The sequence below is a fragment of the Lagopus muta genome, chromosome 1 (genome assembly GCF_023343835.1).
Source record: "Lagopus muta isolate bLagMut1 chromosome 1, bLagMut1 primary, whole genome shotgun sequence".
Taxonomy (NCBI): Eukaryota; Metazoa; Chordata; class Aves; order Galliformes; family Phasianidae; genus Lagopus; species Lagopus muta.
The window spans coordinates 143,078,980-143,104,668 of NC_064433.1; the positions used below are offsets into that span (position 1 = coordinate 143,078,980).

Consider the following 25,689-nt stretch of genomic DNA (forward strand, 5'->3'; position numbering starts at 1 on the left):
TAATACAGTACAGAGGAAGCAATCTGAGAGGTTTCTAGAGTGTGTGGAAGTTAGCTTCCTGATACAGTTGATAAGAGAGCCTACCAGGAGAGGTGCCCCACTAGACCTGCTGTTCACAACCAGAGAAAGACTGGTGGAGATGTGGAGGTTGGGAGCTGCCTTGGGAAGAGTGACTACAAAATGGTAGAGTTACGTATTTTTGGTGAAGTAAGGAGAGGGGTCAGCAAAACTGCTACCTTGGACTTCCAGAGAGTGAATTTTGAACTGTTTGGGACACTGGTAGGGAGGGTCCTTTGAGATTCAGTCCCAAAGGGTGAAGGGGTCCAGGAAAGCTGATTGTTCTTTAAGGAGGAAGTCTTATAGGAGCAAGAGTGGGTTGTTTCCTTGTGCTGTAAGATGAGCCAGCAGGGAAGAATATTGATGGTGATGAACAGGGAACTTTTGCTAGGGCACCAGGAGAAAAAGAGAATCTACCTCCTGGGGACAGTACAAAGAATTTGCTAGGATATGCAGAGAGAAAATTAGAAAGGCAAAGGCCAAGCTTGAATTCAAACTGGCCACTGTAATAAAAGACAACAAAATTTGTTTTTACAAATACATGAACAGTAAGAGGAAGGTTAAGGACAACCTCCATCCTTTACTGGATGCAAGAAGGAACATGACCACTGAGGATAAGGAAAAGGATGAGGTTCTTAATGCCGTCTTGACACGTGTCTTAATAGTCAAACCAGTTATCTTTGAGGTACTCTACCCCCTGACCTGGAAGTCTGGTAAGTCTGGGATGGGTGGCCTAGAATTAGACAATTAGAGACATTCTACTCCATCTAGACTGTCACATGTCCATTGGGCCAGATGATACCCACCTGAAGAGAGCTGGTGGAGGTGACTGCCAGGCCACTTTCTACCATCTGTCTACATATCTGGTCAACCAGAGAAGTCAGGGGATTGGAGGCGTGCCAGCATGACTCCCATCTACAAGAAGGGTTGGGAATAAGGATGTAGGGAATGACACACATGTCAGGCTGACCTTGGTGCCATGGAAAATTATAGAACAGATCATCTTGAGTGAGATTACACAGCATGTGTGGGACATCCAGGCCATCAGGGCCAGCTAGCATGGGTTAATGAAGGGCAGATTCTAATTGACCAACCTCATCTTCTTCTATGACCAGGTGATTTGCCTGGTGGATGAGGCTGTTGAGCAAAGCCTTTGACACTGTCTCCCACAGTATTCTCCTGGAGAAGCTGGCAGCCTGTGGCTTGGACAGGTACACTCTTGGCTGGGTAAAGAACTGGCTGGAGGCCCAGGCCCAGAGAGTGGTGGTGAATGGAGCTAAATCCAGCTGACACTCGGTCACAAATGGTGTACCCCAGGGATCAGTATTGTAGCGCATCCTGTTTAATATCCTTATTGATGGTCTGGATGAGAGCATTGAGCGCAATCTCAATAAGTTTGCAGATGACACCAAGTTGGGAGGAAGTGCCAATCAGCTTGAGGGTAGGAAGGCCCTACAGAGGGATCTGGACAGGCTGTATAGTTGGGCTGAGGCCAATGAGATGGAGTTAACAAGACTAAATGCTGGGTCCTGACTTTGGTCACCACAACCCCAGGAAACTCTACAGGCTTGGGCCGGAGTGGCTGGAAGACTATGCAGAGAAAAAGGACCTGGGAGTGTTGGTTGACACTTGGCTGAACATGAGCTAGCAGTGTGCCCAGGTGGCCAATAAGGCCAGTAGCATCCTGGCTTGCATCAGAAGTAGTGTTGCCAGCAGGAACAGGGAGGTGATCATCCTCCTGTAGTCAGCTCTGGTGAGGCCACATCTTCAATACTGTGTTCAGTTTTGGGCCCCTCAGTACAAGAAAGAAATGAGGCCCTGGAGCATGTTCAGAGAAGGGCAATGAAGCTGAAAAGGAGCGCAAGTCTTGGCTGAAGAATCTGGGATTGTTCAGTCTGGAGAAGAGGAGACTGAGGGGAGACCTTATTGCTCTATACAGCTACCTGAAAGGAGGTTGTGGTGTGGTAGGGGTTGGTCTCTTCTCCTGTGCAGCTAGCAATAGGACGAGAGGGAATGGCCTCAAGTTGTGCCAGAGGTGGTACAGGTTGGGTATTAGGAAAAGCTTCTTCTCTGAATGAGTGGTTGTGCATTAGAACAGTCTGCCCAGGGAGGTGACTGAGCTCCTGGAGGTGTTCAAGAAACATGCAGATGTAAGGAACACAGTTTACTGTGCAGTATTGATGGTAGGTGGACTGTTGGACTCAATGATCTTGGAAGTCTTTTTCAACCTTAATGATTCTGTGATTCTATGATTACTAATGGCATGGGTATGAGTGGGCAGGATGGACCTGCAGGTGAGTCAGTTTACCCAGAGTCTGACCAGACACGGCATTGGGCACTTAGATCACACAATACACTTTTACTTTATTTTAGTTTATTTTTATAGATTTCTACATCACAAATGCCATTCTTATTTAAAATAAACATATGCTAATTTATAATGCAAATATTATATGTTAGATATTTATAAATGCAACATATTTGAAATTTAAGTTGTTCATCTAGCTTTCTTATTCCTAAATCCAATTCCTACTTGTCTCATCCTGTAGATATCCTAAGAGCACAATTATAAGATCAAGGCTTGTGACAGCGCAGCTGGAGAAGAAATCCCAGTTCTCTCTTTTTATTTAAAATTACTCATGGTTAGGGTAATCAGGATGTAAATGATCCAGGTTCGGTTTATTTTCTGCCACAAGAGAGTTCAAACGTATCTCCCTTTTCCCAGGTTAATATTCCGAGCAAATTACTTTTGTGGACCTAATTCCATTCCTTTACATGAGAGAATACTTAAAGGCCTTTGCCCATTTAATCCTCATCTTCCTTGAGAACACTCCAAAAGCTTCATGAAGAGCAGGAGTCATGGTGTGCTTTGTGATCTGCTTCAATCCCTCCTTTTACTCTACCTCCGTGACTACAAAGCCTGCTGACTCAAAGAAATTGTAGTGGGTGCTCTGCCTCTTGGTCCAAAGAACATTGAGATGCATATGATATGTATGCTGTGATGCTCCTTCCTTTCTGGCCTTACAGAGGCGACGTGGAAAAGCAGTTTGCATGCTGCATTATTCATTCAATATAGTAGCTCTTTTAGAACAGCTATAACCATAGGTTATATCCCAGAAATAGCTATGGTCCGTGAGATCTGATTTTGGCCTGCATGAGACCTCAAGGTTGACAAGAACTTCAGTGGGAATTTGGTTGAGTTTTTCCCTTCTTGGACTCCCCCTGCTGCAGTTTTCACAGCCATAGGTCACAGCACATTGGGTGTGTTTTTAATAGCAGAAGAACAAGTATCACAGGTTTTATCAGGGGAAATGCCAAGATTATGCAAGACACCAGAGAATTACTATCCCACAGATTAATAAATCAGCAGAAGTTAAAGCAAGAAAAACAGCCTATGCTATTTCACTCAGAATTTCTTATGATGAGAAAACACAAATCAAAGTATATGGGGTCATCACAAACTGCTGGAAAGATAAGTGTCAGTCACTGAAAAATACTGTTTTTTGTTATCAGAAACTCTTCAGAATAACTTTTATTACTATTGTGGTTGTCAACTTTTGCTGCTTATGTCTGGACCTCAAAGAGTGCCGCCTTCTTACAGGGATTCACAACTCTTATAGTTTGGTTGTTCATTTCAAAAACAAACTTTTAAAAGGCCTTTATATCCTACCTGTCATTGGCTGGTGCACTCTCCCAGTATATTCTCTCCTTTGCTTGGAGGCACTGAAACCCACTTTTCTCACAGTCTTATACACCAAGCTGCAGGGAGGCTGCTCCTCTTTGGAGCAGATACATATTACCTGCAGTGGAGAATGTGAGCACATAGTTATGGATTACTCTCCTGCATAGTGTTTAGGGCACAAACATCTACTTTACTGCAAACATTATTTGCAACAGAAACTGGGATCCAAGTTTCCCTCTTTGCAGATGAATTCTGCTGTATAGAAACATATGAAACATAGAAAGTGGCTTGTAAATGACTGCTCTCTTTTTCTCTCCTGAAAGAATCAGCTCTGGCAATTTCATCATCAATTCATTCTTTAGGAAAACACCCTGCTAATAAGTAGCCCTTAAAGTGGTAGTTTGATTATTTTTCTGGGAACTGAATGTTAAGGGAGAAAACATCATGAGGTAAAGATGAAAATCTATTTAAAGATGTTCCAGATGACAGTACAGTGATAGAGATGACATTATAGTGGTCACTTGTAACCTTTTGCCCTCCTTCCCCCAGTAGATATATCAAGTGTGCCTGAGAACTTCTTGCAGATAGAACAGGTAAAGGATTATGGTTTGTGAAGCCTGATACTACCTTGGCTTAAGGAGATCTGAGCAATGCAGTCCTGCTGTGCGTAAAGTACTTCTGCAAATGATTGGAGGCCAATTTTTAGAGAAATTTGATCCTAAAAATGGAGGGGACTGCGTGCTTCCTCAGTGAGATGACAGCACAGCAAGGTTGAAGCTGAGGAGGAAGATGAACTTCATCCTGTAGATGAAAAAAAAAAAAAGCTACCTTGGCAATAAGAATGCGTCATTAACCATGTTACTTGTGGGTCTGATGAGAATGCAGGCATGGCTTGAGCTTACTCCAGCTCATAAAGATGGATGGCAGCATAGCCAGCAAGGTGCTGAGCAGAGATCCTGCTGGCTTAGTGCCCTCTTTCCCAAGGCACAGTTCTCTGGCAAGTAAGTGTTGGCCTGGCACCATTGCAGCAGCTGTGCTGCAACTCTGGAATACTCTACTGGGCTTGGTGGTGTGTGACGTATGCTTTTTGTCTGGATCAGGGCATGGCAGCTGTGTTCCAGGAAAAGCCTATTCTCCCCTGAAGCCATTCACCACCTAACTATTTACCTAGATAAGCAGTCAATGCTGCGTTCAGACTAACTGTGCAGAATGCAGACACTTGGCTGGCTGTGCCACTGCTGTGTTTATTTGGTTTTACGACTTGCACATCTGTTGGTTGCTTTTTTAAATAAAAGTCTTTGCTCAGGAATTAACTTCAGCACCTTCTATGTCTTTATGAACTGCCTCAGATTAATATTTAACACAAATATGTTCAGCTTTTGGTACGCTACCAGAAGACTTATGTCCTTTTTCACACTATTTCAGATGGTGCAAGGAATGTGCCAGAAGTCTGATATCTGACTCGACAAAGGAATGACTGAATTTAAAAAGAGATTTGTCAGGTAAAGACTACTAGTAAATCTAAACAGAAAATGCTGAAAAGATTATGCAGCCATTGTTCCATATTAAGGCAAAATTCAGCCCAGCTGATCATTTTGCCTTGGCAACAGGGCAGAGCCTTCGGGGAAGTAAGTGTGCCAAAGGAGATGTGGCAATGCCTTGCAAACATAAAACAAGCTCTTCTAGGAAGAAGAGGAGGCACATGGCACCAGCTAGCACAGACTGAGTGGTAACGGCTTTGGGAGCAGCTGAATTTATCACTGTTTTCATCAGTTACTCTATGTAAGGTTTCTGTGGTGTCTCTGGTGAATTTTAAACCAGCACAAAAGAAAGTGTGGGAAGATTGCTGCCTGCATAGCCCATGCCTGCCATGTTTGGAGCAGGCCTACACCAATTAGCCTGTTCAGCCCTCAGGATGTAATAATGTAATTGTTATTACCATTAGTACCAATTACAGGAATTAGAAAGAAACAAACCTTTATACAGGAGAAAGTAGTATATGCTTGCAGATAAACCAAAGGGGAGTGCTTTCTTTTAATAGCTCTATGACCCCCAAATCAATTAAGCTGGTTGCGTGTTCGGCAGTCAGCATGGTCAGTAATTAGTAGTTTCTCTGCAGTTCCAAGCTTAAATACCACTCCTGGTGATCACTGTTTTCTGAGAGACTTCAGATCTGGGTACTGACCTATCCTAGAGCATCTGGGAATAGCCTTACATCAGTCAGTGAAGGAAGCTAGGGGGAGTTGAATGCTGTCCAGAGGCTGTCTATGAAGAAGCCACAGGAGTGTTTTTGTTTTTCTCCTGAACAGTCTCTTCTTGGATCGTAAACAGGAGTTAAACTAGATTTACAAAAAAAGCTGCAAGAAAAAAAAAATCTGTAATAATCTGTATCGAATTATTCTCTTCTTTAAGTGGAAACATGCAGACCAACACCATTTGGTTATTACCAATTAATCTGTGGTCAAGTTTTTGAAGTATTTTATCATTGCTCTTTGTACTTCTGTGGCAGAATATATTAACACATTCAGTCTCCACATTCATGGACAACGATTTACTCAAGTCCAGATCCTGGTAGTGAGTTTTGCACCATTGTAAAACAGATCGTGTTTGTGGAATTCAGATTATGGGAAACCCTGTGGAACAATGCTGTAAGAGCTGCAGAGCCAATGTGGACTGCAACTGGTCTAGACAAGATCTGTGAACAAGTTGAAGCAGTTAAGTGCTTTTGAGACATGAGTTTTTCTGTGGATTTCAGTTGGGAATTATATGCTAAATTAGGAGCCAACTGTTCAGGTACATTGAGCGTGCATTGAGCTTCTTAGGTCTTAATTTCAGTCCTTGAATTTTGTAAATGAGCTTTTTTTGACTCATGTAGAAGGTATTTATTATAACAGTTCCCCCTAGCCAGTACTGCAGGGAATGCTCTACCAGATGCCCAATACTGTCTAGTCTTCTGTTTCCAACAAGGACTCTAGAGTGCTCATAGGAAGGGCTGCTTAGAAAGGGATTTTCTTAGAAATCTCTTTATTTCTGGAATTTTATGCTCTGGAGTATGAGAAAATTTATCTGTAATGCCTTTTATTCTGCTGTTATCAGAGGACTAGGGGAAATGGTTTTAAGTTGAAGGAGGGAAGATTTAGGTTGGATGTTAGGGGGAAGTTCTTTACTAGGAGAGTGGTTAGGCCCTGGAACGGGCTGCCCAGGGAGGTTGTGGATGCCCCGTCCTTGGACGTGTTTAAGGCCAGGTTGGACGGGGTCCTGGGCAACCTGATCTGAATGTGTATGTTTGGTGGCCCTGCTAGGCAGGGGGGTTGGAACTACATGATCCTTGGGGTCCCTTCCAACCCGGGTGATTCTGTGATTCTGTGATTCTGTGATCTAGCTGCAAGCACGATCATTTCCAATAAAGGTTTAAACTTTTCTAGATTTCAAAATACTTTGATCTCAGGTATGAAACAGTGTATCTTAGATTGACAGATAAATTATGACTTTTTTTTAATTGGATTATTTGTTTTAAATCTGGAGGTGTTTAAGATTCATCCCCTACTCCTAGTACTGGAAACAAAAGGAGATGGCAGAGTCCAGTTTGCCTACTGGGACTGGAGCACCTCACCTAAGAAGACAGGCTGAGGGAGCTGGGCTTGTTCAGCCTGGAGAAAAGAAGGCTGCGGGGTGACCTCATTGCAGCCTTTCAGTACTTAAAGGGAGCCTACAAACAGGAGGGGAATCAACTCTTTGAAAGGGTAGATAACTGCAGGACAAGGGGAAATGGTTTTAAGTCGAGGGAGGGGAGATTTAGGTTGGATGTCAGGGGGAAGTTCTTTACAGAGAGTGGTGAGGTGCTGGAACAGGCTGCCCAGAGAAGCTGTGGATGCCCCATCCCTGGAGGTGTTCAAGGCCAGGTTGGATGGGGCCCTGGGCAGCCTGGTCTAGTATTAAATGGGGAGGTTGGTGGCCCTGCATGTGGCAGGAGAGATTCATGATCCTTGGGGTCCCTTCCAACCCTGGCCATTCTGTGATTCTGATTCTGTTGTACTCTGTGTCACCATACTTCTCTCATGACCACTCCACACGCTACCAGTCTGGGGGAAGAATCTCAGCCCCAGTGCCAAATCTGAGGAATATTGCCATCAAAATAAAATAAAAAAACTCAACTCTGTGAAAAAGTTGTCCTCTAATTCACCAGATTTTCCAACAACAGAGGAAGTGGGATCAGGGCAAAGTGACGCTGGTATGCATGGTGCTATCCCTGCTTATCCCTTAGGACCTAACGTGTACTGCAAGAGCACTGCAGGGGCCACCATATAAAATGATGCATATGTTGCCCTAAATTATGCCAAGCATCAGGCTGGTACGCTCATGAGATGCTACAGAAATAGCTATGGGTCTTCTGTGTCCTGTCCGGTGGCTGTGGTGGAAACAGCTCCGTGGCACTGTTGTGACACTCAGAGAGGCAGCCAGGCCGCAAACCTCCCCAGGATGACAGTGAAGGGAAGGTGGCCTGGGGAGAGCTGGTACACAGAGCTGATTCAAGCCTCTTGCTATGGGGTCAGAACAACTGGTGCCTGGCAGGAAACGGGTGGAAAGGTTGTGAAAGACACAGGTGATCTGTGCTGGAAGGTGGCGAGCGAGTAACCTTGCTCCATTTTGTGGTAGTGCTTCACCTGCAAGTGCCCGCTGTGAGTGAAATTGCCTGAGCTGGTGCCGCACTTTATCAATTTCACTCTCAGCAGGCTCCGCAGGTGAAGCATTTCATTGCAGGAGTCAGACTCTGCTCTCCCCTTCACAGTCTGAAATAGAAAGAGGGGACAGGCAAGAAGGTAATAAATGGCCTGAGAAGAGCAAAAGCAGGACAGAGAGCAGCAAGAAGCAGCATGCGTGTTAAATGGTAGTGGTAATTCAGTGCACCTAACCCTCTAATTCTGGTGGAATCCAACACTTAAAAGGGCTTTACTTAACTGTTTTAAACCTTATGCTTGGAAATAAAAGAAGTAAAAGAATTTCACAGCTGGAAGTGAAAAATTATGGTGAGTTTTTATATTACTGTGTTTAAAATGCCATGTAAGATGATGTGGGTAGAACTATAAGATAATTTTCTCAGTCTTCAGCCTAACAGTCGCAAACAAGAGCTTTTTTGCTCGGAGAAATGCAGGCCAATTTTTTTTTTTTCCCCTAAGTTCTGCATTTCAGAAATGATGTACTGTGATTTCGTGATGCCCTTTCTTAAGAAAACCTGCATTTGACTTTCAGTGTTGCTGGTGCTGCTTCCCTTAACTTCAGAGAGAAGTTCGGCATCCAAGATGAGAACCAAGCAAAACTGGTAACCACATCTGATTGTTTCACTACTGGGTAAAGAAGCCCATTCGATTCAGGGGTCAATGGGATGTCAACACAGCATTAGAGCTCACAGATCCAGCTGCTTCCAGGCAGTTACATCCTATGTCTTAGAGCAACAGAAGACAGCACAGAGCTGATGCGTTTAAGCTGGCTCTCAGTTCCTACAGGAGTTTCCTTCTTGAAAGTCCTTGCAAAGCTGCAAGCCCATCACTTCAGCTGCAGTGAGCCAATTCCCTGGGCTAGGTCCTAGCATGCAGCAGGCTTACACTCCATGACTTGGGGAAGGGAGGCACACTCTTCCTGTAGATACGTCTGACAGCATCAGACTCTGACCCAGTTACACGTTCAGGAGGGGACTGCACCATGCAACCTGTCCCTGAAATTCCAGGGATAAAGAATGGCTTTTTGTCACAGTGAGTGCCCAGTGACAGGAGGCTGTACCTGCTGGCTTTAAGTTTGCTGCTGTCTAATGTGGGAAAACTGGTTGAAAGGCTGTTGCTGGAGGAAGGCGATCTGGGTGGAAGTGGTCACAAATCAGCTCAGCTCTTGTGCTTCAGGAGGGAAAGGAGTGAATGCAATGAAATAATGAACTTAAAACAGAAGTCTTCAACCCACTCCAAGAATTGCTAAATGCAGTCTTGTGGAAAGGAATTTTAATGGGAAAAAGCGCCCTGGAGAACTGCCGGTTCCTAAAAGAGACACTGAATATCCGATGAAAAACTGCTGTGGTACAGGAGGCTCACAGCAAGCATGGGGAGAGACCGCTATGGCTGCAAAGGAAGATCTGTAATGACCTGATGATGAAAATGATGGTGCAAAAGGTGGCTTCATTTCTGCATGCAAGCAATACGAGTAAAGCTTTTAGCAGTGTCCCTGGTGACACTCTCCTGGGTGTGCCAGGGAAGTGTGGTCTGCATTAAACTACTGTTAAGTGGGAAAGAGGAGGCAAGGGATTGGCTAAGTGTGTGGGAGCAGAAGAGGAAGAAAGAGAGGGAAAACAGCACAGATCAGGGTACCTTTTTTTTTGCTACAAGATTATATGATCCAAATTAAAATGAACAAACAAACCCAATATAATGTTACACATCTGGTGTTGTAGTCTCGTGCACACACTGTTGTCTTCACAGCAATGCTATGTGATTGCATAATGGAACCTGATTTGCAAGACTGCTTAATACAGACCTGACCTTTGCTAATGAAAAGATTAAGACCCTTTGCATGAAGCTTTTTGTTTTCTCAGATGAGGGAGAAACCCCAGAAAAACTATTGCAACTGCTTCAATGATGAACTACACATTTACATTCTAAAGGCTGGGATCCCTGAGTGCCAACATTTGAATGACTAAATAAATCACAAGGTGCATTTTTTTAATGGGTGACCTGTAGGGGTTCTGCAATAAGTAGTTTTGTCTGCTCCCACCCTCAAACGCTTTTAATAATGTTTTTGACCTCGTTTGCAACCAGACCTCTTTCATAGGTGCAGCCTTTGTCCTTTGCAAAGCAATTTGCAAGGAGTGCTTCAAATTGTGCATGTCAGGAGAGTGCCAGGAGCAGGTGGTCCTCCTGTTCACTTCTGTGTAAGGTCTCCTCAGAACAGGGCCCAGCTGTAACTTTGCATGCTTTTACGATTTTTATCATGATGACCCTATCAGAAATGAAATGGAGGTTCAGCCTAAAAGTTAATTAAAATACCAGCCAATGAGATCAGAATGTCAAAAATTGGCGTAAAACTTCACCCAGGAGATTTACCTTTGTTGTGTGTAACAACTCTGTTATGAATTAGAGGAATTTATATACGAGAGACACAAATATTTACAGTTTTTTTGGTGAGCAGATACAGGTACTCTGAATGACCTTTTCTCTGATAATGGGAGGCGATCACCTGGGAGGATCACCTAACATACCTCACACGAGCACCATACAGGAGCAGAAAATGTTGTGAAAAGTATCTCACCTGATGTGTTAGTTTGCTAACAAGGCAAATCTCATGATACTTGCAAGAAAAAATCATCAGTAAACAGTCCTATGAGGTGGGTTGGTCTGTAAATGTTGCTTTGAGCTGCTTGAGAAGAGATATTTGTTTGCCATTCTTTTATTTGAACAAGAAGGAACACAGGGCAGTGCCACCATGAAGATGAAAGCTAGCACAATCCCAAAGTTTCCAGGGGCTTTGCAAGACAAAATAAGAGCAATCTGTGGTGGCTTGGCCTGTGAAGCATTGGGAATCCAGAAGCAATTACAATTGGTAACTGCCCAGTGGTCTGGGCAATTTTCAAACCACTTGACAGCAACAGATATTCAGATCATCCAACAGACATGCAGTCCAGACTTCTTCGCTTCCAAATGTACGACTGTGGCAGACAACGTCATACAGCTTCTGCTGCTCATTCAGAGCTGCTTCTCATTTTGAATTGCCTTCTGATGCATGAGACAAGATGCAGAGACTGACGCAGCTGCTGTCATAAGGGTGTGTGGTTCATAGGCTTGATCTTCTAATGTTTCATTTATTTTTTTTTTCCACAGGACACTGCTGACATTGTGATATAGCTCCAGGAACTACCAAGTCTTCCAATGGCTCCAGTAGTCTCTGAGGCTGTATCTCATGATGCCATACCTACCTCAATCTCCTAGGAACATGGAAAAGCTCTATTCTGTTCTTTCTGTCTTGATTCCCCTTACCCGCCTTTGATTTTTAGGAGCCTCATATATGCATCTTCCTTCATTCTTCCTCTATCCACATATTCTTCCCTGAATGGTGCTCTCATCATGCACCACTGCTGGCGAGCCAACTCTGGCCCTCTCTCTGCCACTGATACGAAGCATTGGGCTGGAGTTTCCAGAAAAAAGCAGCTCCCATGGGTGTGAAAATGTCTACAGGAAGGCATGGCCATGGCCCGCTGCCCTCTCTCTTGCTCTTTGCTCCCACATCAAGCCAAATAACAAAGCATTTGCTCTTGACAAGCAGATGGGGAAGAATTGGCAAGGAGCCTGGAATCCTTATAAGTTAATCTCTGTCTATTCAGCTGTAAGTAAAGAGAATTTTATCTCAAAAGAGCATCACTCATTTGGCTTTGCTCACTATATCGTTTTGTCCCATACCATTCTCTCAAGGGAACACATGGAGAGTTATATTTCCAGCTAAATATTTCCAGGAGAAAAATTATCTGAGGGAAAGGAGAATGAACGTGGGGCCATTCAGAGATTTCTTCTGATGAAGGTGTTGTGCTACTTACATGCTTTTATATCTCTGTGATACACTGTGCTGCTTCAGGTATTGTAATAGAAAGCAAACAAGTTACTTTAGATGTAGGAAGTGGGATCTTACGTTCACTCCAAGGAAATCACATTGAGAAAGGTAAGCTCAGGAGTTCCTGAGCAGAGAGGGCAAAATCTCATGGGAGACTTCTCTGAGTAGTCTTGGAGATTATCCAGAGCTTTCATTGCATTCATTTTTTTTTATTATTTTTTTTGTTGTTGTTATTGATGGACAATGATTGAAATCAGTAAGAGGTTATCAAGGGACATTGTGTTTCAACAAGCAAGAGACAGTAACCACATTTTTTTTACCTAAGTATGATAAAAGATCTGCAAACATCCATTTCTTTGGTGGACCAGCTGCATGTAGCACCATGTAAGTGCAAATTTACCCACCTTTTTCAACTCGTGTAACTAAGAAGATGGAAGGACTGGTGAAACTCCTGCAGGTGCCTTCCCTCTTTCCCATTTGCCTATTACTTTGAATGAGGGAGGGAGTGTTGGTTGAGGACTGGTGAGGAGCTCCTGATGGACCCATTCTGACAGTGGGAGAGAACAATTCCTGTTTAAGGATTTGGGCTTCGAAGTCCTGAGTTTACCCATGTTGGTGGCAGCAAGAGACCGGTTTATCTGATGTCACCTGGGCAGGAGCCTGCGTATGAATGGTTGGGAGGACTGCACAAAAACCCAGCCATCCCTTGCCTACTCTTGTCAGAGCTATAATTAGACTATCCTGTTAATGAGTAAAAGATACCTCTGAAAATAGCTGCTTGTTCCGTGCCTTGTGCCTAAGGCTACCCCAGAAAAATCAGGGGACTGGAGGTGCCCTAAGCACGGGGCTGTGCTGGTTTTCTGCTCCTGTACTGCTCCAAGCCACATGCATCCTTACTATCCTGTCAAGCAAGAGGCTGCAAATCCACTTGGGACTCTGGACCCCAAGGAGGGCTGCTAAGCTCTCCCCAGCTGTTTTCTGATAAGCTTTGGTGCTTTGCAATTCCCCTTTCCAATTACCAGCCCTGCTCCCCGTGCTGGCCAGGTCTGATGCACGCTGATGGCTCTGCAGCTACATAGGGGCTTTTGGGTTGAGTGATGGAGGAGGTGGGAGGCACGATGGTGCAGAGCAGGGACATACACCAGGAATTCAGGTGGTGTCACCTCGCAGCTTTCTTTGGCAGAAGCCCCTAAAGTTGTCCTCGTGGCTGAGGATGGAGTCACCTGGTTGTATGGTGCAGCAATGGCCCTGATGAGAAACACCTGTCAGAAAAGACTTTAGCTGATAGAGGAGATTGAAGCATTGGAGTACTGAGTGTACTGTGGTGTGTCCATCACCAAAGTCAAATGGGAAAACAACATGTTGAAATGGCTTGAATAACTGACCTGTTTGGATACCCTTCGGTTCCCAAAGACAAGATTCCCAAAGCTTCTTTTTATAGCAATATAGTTGAAGAGAACTCAAATTTAGCACTGAAATCATGATTTTGGGTATGGTGGGCTTCACACTTTCCCTTACCATAGGCACGTTCTGGTTTTTGTAAGATCTCCACAAAATTATTGGCAGCCCCGGCATCAATGTCCATCATCTCCCAGTCACCAAGTAGCTGTTCTAGTCCTGCAGCCACTGGCAAGTTGCTGCCTCACCATGCTGTGGGGCCCCCTATGGGCACTGAGTGGAAACCTGGCTTCCTCTTGATGCAGGCAGAGGACAACCAGATGCCCTGCATCCCTACAGCAGGCTTTGTGCCTGAGACTGCTTTGCAAATAAGACTGATTATGGCTGAGCTTGTGCTAAGCGTCTCGCGAGGGACGGATGAGCAACTGCAGAGGGCAGAGAACAAAAGTAGGGAGCTGCCGTCTTTGTTTTCCCCCTTCCCTAAATTCTCTCTTTATCCAGCCTGGTACCGAGATTTTATTGGTGTGAGACTGGAGTGAGGCTCAGGCTGCTGCTGCAGGTAACACACTCTGCAATTAGTTCAAAAAAGAGATCTCTGGGGAACAAAGAGCTTCTCGCCAGGAGAAAGAGCTCCCTACTGGTGTCAGCTCCAAAGCAGGTCTTGTCTGAGTTGAGAACAAAGACGCTACAGGCTGGGTTACAATTTTTAATATTCTAGATAACTGATTTTTTACATGTTATTATATTCTTGAAAAGCATCAGAGTGAATATGTGTGAATTGTGAAGATCTAGCCTCAGTTTTGAAAGAAAAGAGGCAACAAGCTTGACCCGACAACTATCCTGAGACCCCCGTGGAAAGTAATAATCTTGAAAAAGCCAGTGCAAGCTATGTTTTCAATTTATAAATTAAATGTATTTAAAATTTATGAACTTTGACTGCACGAGTAACTACTTCATTAGACTTTAAGGCTGCATGTTTCCTTGGCTTTTTGCGTGGTAAAGTGAAACACATTTCTAATAAACATGGAAAGAGATTTCAAGGTAGAGTCACTACTTTTATGTAAAGCACCCTCCAGACTCATTAAAAAAGTTTACCACCTAAATAAAACAAGCACACTGTAATTCTTGAAGCCATAAAATTGTTAATATATACATAATATTAGTCTACTCTTGCATGTACACTGCTTGATATCAATGAACGACATACAGTAAGGGTTTTACTGTAAGGAAATTAGCATATAAAACTATGTTTTGCTAAGTCTCACACTGCAATGTGAACTTGAGAAACAAGAGAATGTAAGTTGGGTGCTTCTCTCGTTTACTGAGTAGCTACAGCTAATGGCATGCATGTCCTTAGGAGAGAGTGCTGTGGTGCTCTGACACCCAAGCTTCAGCTGTAAATGACTCTGCCCTGTTTCTCCTAGTTTATATCAATCAGCTAGCACCCCTCGGATGGCCAGCAGTGGGGACATGAGTGGTAGCACTATGGTGGGCACCATAGAATCATAGAATGGCCTTGGTTGAAAAGGACCACAATGATCATCCAGTTTCAACCCCCCAACCACCAGACCAGGCTGCCCAGAGCCACATCCAGCCTGGCCTTGAATGCCTCCAGGCATGGGGCATCCACAGCCTCCTTGGGCAACCAGTTGCAGTGCGTCACCACCCTCTGTGTGAAAAACTTCCTCCTAATATCTAACCTAAACCTCCCCTGTCTCAGTTTAAAACCATTCCCCCTTGTCCTATCACTATCCACCCTCATAAACAGCTGCTCCCCCTCCTGTTCATATGCTCCCTGGAAGGCCACAATGAGGTCTCCTCAGAGTTTTCTCCAGGCTAAACAAGCCCAGTTCCCTCAACCTTTCCTCATAGGAGAGGTGCTCCAGCCCTCTGATCATCTTAGTGGCCCTCCTCTGGACCCGCTTCAAGAGCTCCATGTCCTTCCTGTATTGGGTTCCCCAGTCCTGGACGCAGTACTCCAGATGGGGCCTCACAAGAGCTGAGTAGAGGAGGACAATCACCTCCCTCTCCCTGCTGGCCACCCCTTTTTTAATGCAGCCCAGAACACAGTTGGCCTTCCAGGCTGCAAGTGCACACTGCTGGCTCATGTCCAGCTGCTTGTCCACCAGGACCCCCAAGTCCTTCTCCGCAGGGCTGCTCTCAAGGAGATTTTCTCCCATTTTCTATAAATACCTGGGATTGCCCCAGCCCAAGTACAGCACCCTGCACTTGGCCTTGTTGAACTTCATTACATTTTCATGGGCCCACTTCTGCTGCCTGTCCAGGTCACTGTGGATGGCTTCCTTTCCTTCCAAAGTATTGACTGCACTGCTCAGCTTGGTGTCATCCACAAACTTGCTGAGAGTGCACTTGATGCCACTGTCTATGTCACTGATAAAGGTGCTGAAGAGCACCGGTTCCAAGACTGAACCCTGAGGGACACTGATTGTGACCGGCCTCCACCCTGACACAGAACCATTGATCACAACCCTTTGGCTGCATCCAGCCAGCTGATTCCTAATCCATCAAACAGTCCATCCTTCAAATCCACACCTCACCAATTTAGAGAGAAGGATGTGGTGACGGATCATGTCAAAGGCTTTGCAGAAGTTCAGGTAGATGACATCCATAGCCCTTCCCCCACCCACCAAAGCTGTCATTCCATCATAGAAGGCCACCAGTTCGGTCAGGCACGATCTGCTGGCTGTCTTAAATCACCTCTTTATCCCATACGTGCCTTAACATAGCTTCTAGGAGGATCTGCTCCATGATCTTCCCAGACACGAAGGTGAAGCTCACCAGCCTGTAGTGCCCCGGGTCTTCCTTTCTGCCTTTCTTAAAAATGGGAGTAACGTTTCCCTCTTTCCAGTCACCAGGGACTTCACCAGACAGCTGCGATTTTTGAAATATGATGGAGAGCAGCTCGGCAACCACATCAGCCATCTTTCAGAACCCCAGGATGGATATCATCTGGCCCCATGGACTTATAAATTTTCAATTTCATGAGGAGAACTTGGACCTGTTCTACCATTACAGTGGGACAGAAACCACTCCCCACACCCTCACCTAGAGGTTCATGGTCCTGGCAAACACAGGAAGCCTTACCTCTCATGAAGACTGAGGCAAAGCACTCACTGAGTACCTCAGCTTTTTCCACATCTGAAGAAGCCAGCTCCCTGTTACCTTTCATCAGAGGGGAACACTCTCCTTGGCCTGTCTCTTCCTGGCTATGTACTTGTAGAACCCCTTCTTGTTATCTTTCACATCCCTCGCCAAATTCAGCTCCATCTGTGCTTTCCTAATCCTATCTCTACACACATGGACAACAGCCCCATATTCTTCCTAGCCTATACAACCCTGCTTCCATTTTCTGTACATTTCCCTCTTTTCTCTCAGTTTGAGCTGCAGGTCCTTGCACAGCCCCAACGGTCGCCTGCCTCCCCTGCTTGACTTCTGCTGGGGGATGCTGAGGGATGGAGAATCGTTGTGCTCTCAGAAGGGTGTCCTTAAAGAGCTGCTTTGTTCTGTACCCATGCCCTTAAGGACAGTTTCCCAGGGGATCCCACTCAGCAGCCAGAAGTTCACTCTCCTAAAGCACAGGGTCCTAGCTCTGCTTTTTGCCAGGGCCACATACTTCAAGATCACAAACTCCACCAATTCGTGGTCACTACAGCCCAGGCTGCCTCCAATCTTAACCTCTCCAATGCTCTCCACTGCATTAATGAGCATCGGGTCCAGTAAGGCTTCACCTTGGGTTGGTCCATCTATTACCTGGACCAGGAAGTTGTCCTCAACAGACTCCAGGAACCTCCTGGATTGTCTGCCACCCGCCATGCTGCTATGCCAGCAGATACCTGGGTGGTTGAAATCCCCCATCAGGACAAGAGCCTGCAAGCGTGACACCTCCTGAGGATCAACCTGGATGCCCCTTGTTTGCCACCCTTCCTTTCCTTTTTCTGCCACTTACACGCTGCTGCATGGCATGGTGCAGGCAAAGCTTTGCTTCATTTTTAAGTCTCATGGTGACAAATCCCTCATCCTTTTCTGCTCAGACATTACTTCTATGTCCCGTCTTTCAGACTGAGCCTGTCTGTGTGCAGAAACTTTTCCTCTGCCCAAGCAAAGCCATCTGTTGGAAGACAATCCCTGCCTTGAACTTTATGTGAAGTCTTATCTGTGTGATTTGCAGCTGGTGCTAGATTCACCTTCAGTTCTTGTCCTACCTTGGGATTAGCAGTGTGAAAACCACAGGATTTGCTTATTCTAGCAAAATATCTCCTCTGCACACACCCTTTCCCAGCTATCCTTGGAAAATTGCCCTCAAACCCTTTCCTGGCTGTCCCCAGCCTTTCAACAGCTCCAGGCTGCTGCTGCCACCCCTCTCCCAGCTCCCCATCTCCTGGGCCACAGCAGTGCTCCAAATAACACCATAAATCTCACTTCACAGGCTCTTGTCTGACAGCAAGCCACACAAACCACCCAAAGGAGAGCTTTCCTGAGCAATGTTTGCAGAAAGTATGGGGTCACGGAGCAAGCAGACCTGCTCCAACTCTGATTTCTTTGATATGGACACCAAGTGGGCCACCGAGCTGGTCCCCACTCCCTAGAGCCCTTGTTTGTGTATATTGTAAGCGCCTCTTAAAAAAAAATAGCGAAAGCTCCAATGAGTTTCCTAAGTGAAACAAGAACCAAGCAGGTAAGGTAGAGCTGCATATGGCGCTAGTAAAACTAACAGTGAAAGTTGGCGAGAGCCGAGCAGCCTTTGTATTAATTCTCTGGAGCTTCAGGTAGAGCCTAATGTAATTACTTGCTCTACTTTGTAGCTTTTTAAGAGCAAAGTGTGTGTTTTAAAAAGTTAAATTTCCAAATAAAACAGTCAGGCCTGGAGCAGACAGAGTGCCTGATTCTTGTCCCTCTGAAATCAACAGCAAAACTCCCGTTGACTCAAATCAGAGCAGGATTATGTCTCAAATTTAAGAAATATAAACCAACAGAGCTGCTCTCTTTTAAAATTCACTGATTAAGCTTCAAGGCTGTACCCAATATTGCTCCCAGATTCAATTTTCCCTGCTTTCTTTTCCCCACTTGAGACTGCAGAAGATCTCAGCTTCACTGGTTGGGCCTCCATCAACAACATTAGAGTTTAAATTTGTTTCTCGCATGAAGACAGCTGCTCTGCAGATACCTGAGTGTAGGTGCTGCATCCAGAGACACCAGCTCTCACTGGACAAATGTAATGGTTTAACGTGAGAAACATTCATGCTGTACTTCTGTATTTCAAAAAGTCACTCTGTCAAAATATCGTCAATTTCCTTTAACAAAACCAAGAACCTGTGCTATCTCTCAGCCTTTTCCTGGCTTACATCTTGCCATGGCTTATCAACAGAGCAGTCAGAAGTGATGCAAAGCTGAACTGCACCAAGATCCTTGTGCTGTGTAAACGCTGGCTTAAGAAATGCTCTCCAGATCTCACTGAATAGAAACGTGGTGTGGATAGGCCCCTCTGCAGCCATTTGGTGCTGGGAGCAGCCTCCTGTCAGCCTGCAATTCCTTGCGATTCACCTTCCCATATGGTTCCTAAGAGCAATGCGTGTTCCATCGCCTCAACTCACCCTGTTATTTCACTTCAGGTGTTTATGGTCTCTAATCAGCACCTGCCTCCCCATAATGGAGTTTGTCCCATACCCACAGTGGGTTTTTCATTTGGGCTTCTCCTGGCCTGCTTTCAATCAATCACTCTGGTCACACACCTCCAAGGTTAGATGAGAAGCAGATTTTATCAAATTGGCATAAAATGCAGTAAAGCTGCACTGGCTTTTGATAATTTCAGTCTTATGGTTCACAGGGTTTATTAGCAACATTTTCCTATTGATTTTCCACAGCTGCTGTAAGAGCTCTGTAGCACAGAGAAGGGAACACCATACAGCCCAGCACTTGTGCTCTGCCCCTGCAATGCCTAGCAAAGGATGGGGCTGGGGCACCAGCACTGCAGCTTGCAGGAGCCAGTTCTGACCTGGGCTGTAAAAGTACGCACAGGCGCCCTAGTGAGAAGTGGCCTGCTGAGCTCACACCCAGCTGGACAAGAGGGGTATGTGAGCAAGGAATGGCTCTGGACCTTCACCTTCCTCTGCTCGATGTGCCCCAATTGCCAAAGAGATGCTCCGGGAAAGGCATCAGCATTTACCCTGGCTGTGGGGCAGCATGGGCACCACGAGGGGCTTTACGTGATGCACCGTGCACTGACCCAGCTGCCCTTATAGAGGTGTGCATCCTCCTCTTGGCGTCTTTCCTTCTTCCTTCTCCACCTGCGTAACAACGACTATCCCTGACAATGAATTCAAACACAGCAGCTGCACCAGCGCCTTTTTATTTACCAGGAAGCAAAGTTTGCTCTCGTGATGACTAATGTTAATGGAGGTAAAGAGCAACAGCAGTGCTGCTGCTGCAGCCCAGCACTGTTCCTGCTTGGCTGCTGGGGCCCACCCACTGCCTGGGGACATGGGCTCTGTGCCCAGGGTGAGAAACACGGCTGCCACTTTCTCCTTTGCAAATTCAGGTGGTAGCAAACCCTCTTCTACCTACCTCCTCTCACCACTATTCCTCCCACTCCCCCCGTGAAGCCCAACGGGCTGCAGAGCTGTGCGGTGTGACTGCCTGTACAAATGCAGGTGGTTAAGATGTGCCTGCAAAGTTCAGGAGCGAGTTGGAATGCTCTGGGAACATGAAAGCACCCACTGCAAGAGCAGTGTTTCCAACGGGGGATGCTGGGGTCCCTGTAGGGCAGTGCCATCCTTGTGCTGCACGACCCCACACATTCCCCCTCCCCACACAGTGCTGGCACAGGGGTGCAGGCAGCACCAGCAGGGAAAGCAAGAGTGGGTTTGCTCGATGTCAGCCGTGATTTGCTGCCGGCATTTCCGGCAGCAAGATGCAGAGCTAGCCACTGACAGCAAACCCCGCTCTCAGTTTCACCCCAAAACTGAGGGTGTTGTGTCTGGTTTCTAACAGGAGGGATGGCGGAGTGAAAGGGCTGCAAATGGCTTCCCTCTAGCCATAAGAGACGAGGTGCAACAGCCTGAGGCTTGAGTTCATGTGAGTTAGCCTGAGGCTTTGTCTCAGTTTGGCTTTGAGACAACCCAGCCATTCAAAGTGAAACCCGGCTCAGACCACGGCGGAGACTTTCAGACTTCACTCTACCCAGCAAGGTTTGAGGCATGCAAATGGAGGCCTGCCAGCCCCAGCGGCTGAGGACCGAACTCGAGGGCGGTGAAAACATCAAAGGAAGGAGGTTGGGGAAGCCCTGGGGCAGAGATAAACCCTCTGATCCCCTCTTTGAAGGTGTTCAAGGCCGGGTTGGATGGGCAGCCTGGTGTAGCATTAAACATGGAGGTCGGTGGCCCTACCTATGGCAGGGGGGTTGTGGTTGGAGCTTCATGATTCTTGAGGTCCCTTCCAACCCTTGCCATTCTGTGACTCTGTGATTCTGTGACCGCCACGGTGATTAGATTTCACTGAAACATGTAATGTTGCTAACAACTAACAGCAGTACATCAAACAAACGCCCCACGGCTCTGCCCACGGCCCGCCCGCAACGTCGTACAAACGGTGACCTCTAGCGGGGAAGCTGCTCTTCCTCCGCAACCCAGCGAAAATCTTGTTAAGGACGGCTGCTGTTCGTTAGCACCTCCGAGAGAGCGAAGGGAATCGGCGTTTGGGCGACGCGGGCTCTGCTGTTTGCACCCAAGGGTGCCCGTGGTTGCTGGCGGAGGCTTTGTGCGGGGCTGCTCCCCTGTGTTTTTCCTATTAACAGAGCTCGTTCTTTCAGAAAGTGGAGATTAATCCGGTGCTTAATCACAGCTACTGCCTAATCCCAAACTGACGTTCCTCACGTTCCTTGTGCCATTTCAATGGATCGTGTAGAACCGCAGATTGCACCTCTACCAATCCTAAAAACGGCACCCAAGCATTAACAAATACTTTTTGCTGTCTTCCCCTTTTACTGCCTCCTCGCCATTTCTTCAGCATTCCCAGTTTTGCAGAGGATCTGGGTTGGGAACCATCATCCCCACCTCCCCCTGCATTCTCTCCCAGCTCCAGGTGGGTCTGCGAGGAGGGGGAAGAAGAATAGGATGTCTCCTTGTCTTGCACTTCTTCCTGTACCTCCCAGCAGCCCGCTGGCCCTCTCACCCAAGACCAGACTCCAGGGCAAACCCCAAGCACTTCAGCCAACATAGGCTGATTTGCTCAGCCCTTGTCTCCTTTCTGCACCTCCTGGGGTATGGAGCCATACACACCTCCCTCCTTGCCTATACAGGGTGAGTGCTGTTGCAGGGCTTTGCAATTGATGTGCAGCCCATCACCGGAGATGAGAACAATCACCTTTTGCCCACAACCTGAATGAATCTGCACCAGGATATGCTGACAGCTCTGTGTCACCGTCCTGAGCTCAAGCCTATCAGACAGATAAGTCACTGAGAGCTTCTTTGATTTGAGAGTGAAGAGACACTTGCTTAGGATGCAACTTGGATGGGAGCGCTCCTTGCTGGACTGTGGCTGAAGAGAGGAGAATCAGAGTGCCAGCCCCCCAGTAGGCACTGGGCATCTTATGAAGGGACAGAATCAGCATGGCTTTGGTTTGTCCAGAGCCCCCTGCAAGCCCTGCAGGTGTTGACATGTCACTGTGCCGAGGCTCATCCCAGCACTGGGTGGCTTTTGTCCTGTGCTGCAGGAGCAGAGCAGCACTGGAGGTGCCCAGTGGATCTCCTCTACGCTTGTCCTGTGGAGAGCGTGGTCTCTGCTTGGGGATATTTCTTTTGAATATGAATCTCATTACACTTTCTCAGTGGACCTTGCTAAGGGACCTCAGTGTGAAACCTCTCTTTTACCTCAAACTGGTTTCTGGCATACTGCATCCGAGCAGTGCACGCTCTTTCCCTGTTCAGCATAATGCCTTTTCAAAGACTTTCTCCTTTCACAACAACCTTGTGGGCTCCTACACCCAGCTGGCTGCATGGAATCTGCCCACAGACATGCTATATCCAAAAAAATAGGATGAAGATATCCACATCTCAAGAATAAAGCACATTTCTGAGCATAAAATCACCTTCACCCCAGTCTACACCCAATTACAAACATGAATTCCACTGTCAACATGAATCATACCAGAAAATGCCCTGTGCTTGGGGAGGATGGTGGGACCCACAGTTCTGCTGGTGGTGGTCCAGAATGGCCCAGTAGCCCTCATAACAGTGAGAAGGAGATTAATACAGAAATTGCTTTTTCAGGGGGAGACACAGTCTGACAGCCACAGCCACGCTATTGATATGTGAAACCAGTGTGATCATCTTTCAATATTCCAGTATTTAAGGGGAGTTTATAAACTGGAGGGAAATCAGCTTTTTACATGGGTAGATAGTGATAGTGCAAGGGGAATGGTTTTAAATTAAAGGAGGGGATGTTTAGATTAGATGTCAGGTGGAAGTTTCTCATGGAGAGGGCAGTGAGGTGCTGGCACAGGCTGCTCAGAGAGGCTACGGATGCCCCATCCATGGAGGTGTTCAAGCCCAGGATGAATGGGGCCCTGGGCAATCTGATCTAGTACTTAATCTAGCAGTTGGCAAGCCTGCCTGTGGCAGGGGGATGGAACTTAATGATCTTAGAGGTCTCTTCCAATCCAATCCAAGCTTTTTCATGATTCTATTATTTATTCTATGATTCTATGCTCCTGTGATCCTTATCTGCACCTCCCAAAGAGTGAGTAAGGCTAGCTGCTGAAACAACACTATCTTCATTTCTAGCGAGTACTGATTTTATCCTTCCTGGAAGTTGGTGCTCACGTCAGATCAGGACAATGACTCCATTGTCACAGCCTGACTGGATGTGCTCTCAGAAAGTGCTAAAGAGGCACGTCGGTCATCTCACGTGAAGTTCCATGTTTAGTAATCAATGGTCAAGGCCAACCAAAGTGATCAGATGACTGCAGCTCTGGAGAGATGGGAAATTACTGTCCCCTTCAAATTTCCTTCAGAAACCCCCTTTGTTTCTTGTTCTTTTAGAACTATTCTGTGTGATTCCTGTTTGTTGTCAGATCAGCTCTGACCCATCACGATGCTGACCACCAGCACCCGGAGTGGTCCCAGCTCCCCTAAAGCAGCACCGAGCTCACAGACAGAGGAGTGCCATGATGGCAGAGCCTTCCATGCACAAGGGCACAAAGCTGCCCTCTGCAGAGGTGTCAGCCCCAGGTGACATTGCACCAGGCACACGACAAAGCTGGGCACTGCTAAAGAACAGGTGGGATGCAACAGCAGTGCAGGCACTGTAGCTGTGTGAGGATGGGGACCCGTTTCTGCATTTGAACATTATTTAAAAGTAACCACGATTTTAAATAACTTTGAGGTCAGGCTTTGATGAGGGGTGTGAAGAACCAAACGCTTCCCTCCAACTGAGTGTTTCAGAATGATGCATGTGGCAGCAGCGCAGCGCTGGTTGCTGCAGACAAGCTCAGAGAGCCAAGTGTTCTCGGTAAGCATTAGCAGCTAAAACATCAGTACACGTGAAGAGAGTGAAACCCCAGGAAGCAAAAGTACCACTATGAAGGGAATCACTTGGTAACCACACTCATGGGTGCATGAGGCAGGAGACCAGCTGCAGTGTGGGCTCAGGAGATGAGCAGGGAGAAGGAAAGGTGTAAAATGAATGCATGGAAATTATCAAATCCAATGGTTGCTTAAAGTGGTAAGGTTTAAGATCTATCTGTCTGATCTTGCAAGTAAAGCCCTAAAGAACATCATTTGCAGACTGGAAAAGAAATCCTTCAATGTAATCCAGATGTTTAAGGCATTACCAAAAAACAAAAAACCCCAAACCCATAATCTGATTAAATGTATGGATTTAAAATCAGTGTAGGTAAAATGGGACATTTTCTTGGGTAGTTGCACAGAATTGTGAGGGACAGAAAGAATGTGGGGCTGCTGAATGAAGTGCTCTGTCTGTCTGTCTGAGGTGGTCAGCAGGGCAACAGCCGAGTGAGGGAAGGGATCTGCAGAGAAATGCGGGACCCACGCAGAATTTGGTACTGCTTAACTGGGGGAAGACTCTCACTCTGTTTTGCCACGCAGCTGAAGAATGCCGGAACATCTCTGTTCTCTACCTCCAGTAACTTTCAACCTTTCTGAGGTTATAAAATAGTGCAGCTAAGCAAGAGAACCCCCAAAAAGCCTTTGTGGCCCATGAGAACTAACAGCCAATTTTTTTTGCAGCCTTCTACAATGTGTTGCATGAATATGGTCCTCTGTGGGAAAGTTTAAAAGCAAAGCTGAGAGCACACCCAGAAATATTGTTTTCCATTTACCATTGAGTGTTAAAATTGCTTCTCTATTCCCATTTTCCCAGCTGCCTACGACATTCTCTGCTGTTTGGAGATCCCAGAACCCCAGTCTGGCTGAGGTGGGCAGGGCCCTCTGTGTCCGTGTGTCCCAGCCCCTGCTCCAGCAGCACCACCCAGAGCAGGGTGCCCAGGCCCACGGCCAGGCGGTTCTGGAGATCTGCAGGGAGGAGACCCCACAGCCTCTGGGCAGCCTGTGCCAGTGCTGCCAGTGCTCCGGCACCCGCACAGCGCAGCACTGCTCCTGGTGTTCAGGGGGAGCCTCCAGGGATACAGTTTGTGTGCCCAGAGCCTCCTCTCCTGGCGCTGGGCATCACTGGGAAGAGCTCCATCCTCTCTGCACCCTCCCTTCATGTATTAATCAATCATTAATATTAATCCAATGTTGTAATTAGTGAAAGATCATTAATAGCATCCTCCTGAGGCTCCCCTACTGCAGGCTGAGCAGTCACAGCTCTCTCAGCCTTTTCTCATGGGGGAAATGCTCCAGTCCTTTCATCATCCTCATGGCTGTTTGCTGGAGCCTCCAGTAACTCCACATCTCTCCTGTACTGCGGAGCCCAGAACTGGATACAAGCCTACG

At 46.5% G+C, this 25,689-nt stretch overlaps 1 long non-coding RNA gene across 1 annotated transcript in view; it reads left to right on the plus strand.

Annotated features, from left to right (window-relative positions):
- LOC125687907 (uncharacterized) overlaps nt 1–9,255 on the plus strand; it is a 13,193-nt gene extending 3,938 nt beyond the window's left edge. Inside the window, exons 2-3 of the long non-coding RNA XR_007374509.1 lie at nt 5,165–5,241; nt 8,990–9,255. This is a non-coding gene — a long non-coding RNA (uncharacterized LOC125687907). The remainder of the gene's footprint in view (nt 1–5,164; nt 5,242–8,989) is intronic.
- The last annotated feature ends 16,434 nt before the right edge of the window (nt 9,256–25,689 follow it).